The 4,840-nt window shown below is 40.6% G+C and overlaps 1 non-coding gene across 1 annotated transcript; it reads left to right on the top strand.

The window, feature by feature from the left end:
* The first annotated feature begins 1,183 nt into the window (after positions 1 to 1,183).
* LOC141639863 (small nucleolar RNA R71) lies at positions 1,184 to 1,290 on the top strand. The gene has a single exon (XR_012542725.1). It is a non-coding gene; the product is annotated as a small nucleolar RNA R71 (small nucleolar RNA).
* Positions 1,291 to 4,840: the final 3,550 nt, after the last annotated feature.

Below are 4,840 nucleotides of genomic sequence, written 5' to 3'. Positions count from 1 at the left end.
ATCTTTCATGTACTTTGCATAGGCCGGAACGTGATTGATTAATTCCGTGAAAGGAATTGAGACTTCTAAGTTCTTCACAATTTCCATGAACTTTCCAAGTTGATCATCAAATTTAGGCTTGGCTTGTCGACTTGGAAAAGGAAGTCTAATCACAATGGGCTCCTTTTCTTTGGCTTTGTCTTCATCTTTCTTTGAGCTTTCTTCTTTTGATGATTCCCCTTCCTTGGGACCTTGCACCACAACTTCATTCTCACTAGCTCTCACAACTTCATCCTCAACTTGCTCCTTCGGTGCTTCATACCTTGTACCACTTCTCAAGTGAATGGCACTAACCGTTTCATGTCTAGGGGGATTACCTTGAGGTGGTAATTGCCCCTTTTGTCTTTGTGAGCTCGAAGATGCTAGTTGGGTCAATTGTGTTTCCAACATCTTGGTGTGAGCTAGAATGTTGTTGATGGTGGTGTCTTTTGCTTGGCTATCTTTTTGCATTTGGGTGAAAAATTCTTGTTGATTTTTTTGCATTTGAAGGACCGCTTTTTGGACATCAAAACTTTGGTCATTGTGGTGATTGTATGGGTTTTGATTTTGGTAACCTTGGTTTTGATTGAAAAAGGGTCTTTGATTTTGATTTCTCATGGGTGGTGGAGTGTATGTTGTTTGAGGGTTTTGGACATTTTGGCTTTTGTATGAGAGATTTGGATGGAACTTGGTGTTTTCATTGTAAAAATTTGAATAAGGGGTACCACTTTTGTAAGCTTGGAAAGCATTGACTTGCTCGGTTGTTCCCCTACATTCGCTTGAGTCATGACCCAAGGTTCCACAATTCTCACATATCCCGCTTGGGATTGATGAGGATGCCGTCATGGCATTGACATGATGCTTTGATGATTTTGAGCTTTCCTCAAGTCTAGCCATAGCTTGTTCAAACTTCAAGTTGATTGTGTCAATGTGAGCACTAAGTTGAGCACCCAATTGAGTAACGGTGTCCACTTCATACTTTCCTCCTCTAGTAGCCTTGCGAGGCCTACTATATTGCGAATTATGGACCGCCATTTCCTCAATCTTGTTCCATGTTTGATTGTCATCAACTTCGGTGAACATTCCATTTGATCCCATATTGAGAATGTTCCTTGAATCTTCATATAAACCATTCCGAAATTGTTGCACTAAAAACCATTCGCTAAGTCCATGGTGAGGACATGAGCGACAACTTCCTTTGAACCGCTCCCAAGCTTCATACAAAGATTCTTCATCCCTTTGCTTAAAACCCGTAATTTGAGCTCTTAGCATATTGGTCTTCTCCTGGGTAGAATTTTTGTAGAAAGCTAGACCTAGCTTCTTCCAAGAATCTATTCCAAGGGTGGCCTTATCAAGGCCCTTCAACCATTGCTTTGCGGTGCCGATTAACGAAAAAGGAAATAAGACCCATCTTATTTGGTCTTGAGTCACGCCCGTTTGAGAGATAGCTTCACAATAATCACAAAATGTTTCCATATGAGAATGATGGTCCTCACTAGGCATTCCCCCGAATTGGCTCCTCTCAACTAGTTGAATGAAGGCGGACTTGGCAATAAAGTTTCTGGTAAGATGTTGTGGGGTAGGAGTACCATTTGGTAGATCCTCCTCGGTGGGTATAGAGTGTGACGAGAATTTAGGCATTGTAGGTGGATTTTGTGTGGTATTGTTTAATGGGTTTTCTTCTCCTTCTATTGCGAAAGGATTGACAAACTCACTAGTGGGTTGAACAACTTCACCAACACCTCCCAAATTCCTCCTAACAAGTCTCCTATTATTCGTCAAGGTTCTTTCGATTTCACGGTCAAAAGGTAACAAATCTCTTTGTAACCTTCTAGACATGCAAAATATCAAACAACTCAAAAACAATTAGAACAAACCTTGAGGAGTTTTACTTCCCCAAGGTGAAAAAGACACAACTAAAAACAATAAAAGAAATCTTAAATCAATTAAACACCGTCCCCTAAACGGCGCCATTTTTGATCGGAGCCATTTGGTGTTCACAATTAAGCATATGTGGTCGTTGGTCAATGGTCGATACAAAACACAATTTATACTTCACAAACAACTCTACAATTAGTAAAGAGGCAAGTAAAGGTCGGATCCCAAGGGACGGGTATTGAAATGAAGATTCTATTGTAACTAGTGGTGTCTAGGGGTGTCACAAATTGGGTTGATGTAGAAGGTTACTAAACTAAAATAGCAATGAAAATAAACTAACAAGGTAGATGAAATTAGGGTGTAAACAATTGATTAAAAGCACTAGGGTGTCGTGGGTTCATAGGGGAATCATGGGATATGATCATACAAACATGTTCTCAAATTATAAGCAAGCAATTATTGTTGTGATGGATTGAGTTGGGTTATATCTTACAATCCTAGGAAAGTTTGGGTCCCGGAGCCGAATCTCTTGGATTGTACAACACCTACAAGTCGACTTAATCTTTCCTACTTAACACATGCATGGTCTAACAAGACTCGAGTTGGGTTATGTCTTACAAGTCAAGTTGAAAGGATAGAAGATGATAGTAAATGCAAGGATTCATAGGCTTAGCATTTCATCAGATATAACATGTGCATGTATTAAGATCAAAACAAGCAAGCAAATAAGATATGAAAGCATATTAATTTAAGCATGAATCATTCCCCATGTTGGTTTCCCCTAATCACCCATTAAACCCTAGCTAAGAGACTACTCACTCATTATCATATTGATCATGCTAGGAAGGTTGTCAATCATACTAACATAATGAAACATGATGAATAAATGAAAGTAATTAGCAATAATTAAAAAGGGATTAAGAGATTATACCTACTAATGATTCCAATAATAAAGCAAGAATAATAGAAGTACTTGAATCCTAGATTGAGAGGTTGTCAATCTCCCAATAATAACCCAAATAATCTTCAATTACCCAAAATAAAGTAAGAACAAGAGAGAGATTAAAGAACTAAAACTTGGATTAAAACTTGATTAATATTTGATTACAATATTGAAGAGAGATTTGATTGATATTAACTACACTAATTATTGATAAGAAGAACATGCTCCTCTAATTAGACTAATGGGGTATTTATAGTGAAAATTAGGGAGGATACATTAGGGTTAACTAAGGGCTAAACTAGTAATTACACTTTTTAAGTTGAGCAAGGAGCCTCCGGGATTATCCGAGAGAAGGGCTTCTCCATTTCGTAGCTTGAAGAACGAAACTGTGCTGTGCTGTGATCCGTGCGGCTGGGAGTCGGGACGGCCGGATCTGGGATGGACGATCCGAGCGGATCAAGGAACAAGACGCTCGGACTGGGCATGGGGAATCCGAGCGGATTCCTGGTGAGGACGCTCGATCGGGCGAGGACGGACGGATTCTCTACAATCCGTTCGGATTGTAGTTCAAAGAACTTTCCTTCTTCTTTTTCTTCCCTTTTCTTCATGAATTCCTTGGGGATTTCCTTGGGGACTCAAGGATCCTTTTCTCAACAATGCTCTTCTACTATGCTATGTACAAAGGCCTTCTAGTCTTGTCTCTCCTTGATGCTTGGTCATTGAATATGATCAATTTAGCCTTGTTTTGCCATGAAAATGCAAGATTCTTACTCCTTTCCTACCAAGGGATCAAAATCTCAAAGAATATGCAAAACAAAGAACTAAAGATAAGAAATGACCCAAATAGGCACTAAAAAGCATGAAAACAATGGTAATTCGGGGGCTAAATATGCGCCAATTATGGTCGCATCAGTGTGGCGACCCGGGAATGTTCACCATACCATGCTCTATTGGGGACAAGAGTTTCACTCATGCTATGTTAGACCTTTGTGCATCAATCAATGTTATGCCCTATGCCCTCTATGAGACCTTGGGACTTCCACCATTGAACAAAACTGATGTAGTGATCCAACTTGCGGATCGCTCAAGCATATACCCAAAGGGAATGGTGGAGGATGTGTTGGTAGAGGTAGATCACTTAACCTTTCCGGCCGACTTCTATGTTCTTGACATAGAAGCCGACTCGAGGGCCACTCCGATTCTTTTGGGGAGGCCTTTCATGAAGACCTCTAAAACTAAGATTGATGTGTCTAACGGAAACCTCACTATGGAGTTTGATGGAAAGAAACGCACCTACAACATATATGATGCCATGAAACAACCTAACGATTCACATTCATGTTATTTCTTGGATATCATTGACCCAATTATTTCACAAGTGTATAATTTATGTCAAAGGAACCTCCTTGAGGTTGCCCTCACTAACGATTTGGAGCAAGAGGGTTTGCGTGTTGTGTTGCCAAATGACGTGCAGGATTATGTCAACAAGTTAGAGGAGGAAATAACCCTTGAAGATGACCAAATGAAAAAGGGAGAAGTCGAAGTCAGGGATTTTGGCAGACTACCAAACCCCACCGCAGTCTGCCGGACAAACCGCAGTCTGCCACGGCAGTCTGCCAGCCCCACGGCAGTCTGCCAAATCCCCTGTTCCGCCAATATTTGCTTTGCTTAAAGACAAATCCTAGCTACTCCAAGTTCATTCCCCTTGATGCCTCACTTGAAAGACCACTCCCTTCTATAATAAAACCCACAAAATGTAACCTCAAGACCCTCCCAACTCATCTAAAATACATCTTTCTTGGGGAGAATGACACACTACCCTTAATTATCTCCAACCAACTCCAAATTGACCAATAGGAAAGATTGGTGAGCATGCTCAAGCAACACAAAGGAGCATGCATTTGGGTGGAGCATTGCCGATATTAAGGGGATAAGCTCAAGTACTTGCATGCACAAGATCCGGTTGGAGAAAGAAGCTAAGCTCGTAAGGCAAACGCAAAG

This window comes from Silene latifolia, unplaced genomic scaffold (genome assembly GCF_048544455.1).
Source record: "Silene latifolia isolate original U9 population unplaced genomic scaffold, ASM4854445v1 scaffold_57, whole genome shotgun sequence".
Classification (NCBI taxonomy): domain Eukaryota; kingdom Viridiplantae; phylum Streptophyta; class Magnoliopsida; order Caryophyllales; family Caryophyllaceae; genus Silene; species Silene latifolia.
The sequence above is the reverse complement of the archived record's forward strand: the minus strand, read 5'-3'. Positions and strand labels throughout refer to the sequence as shown.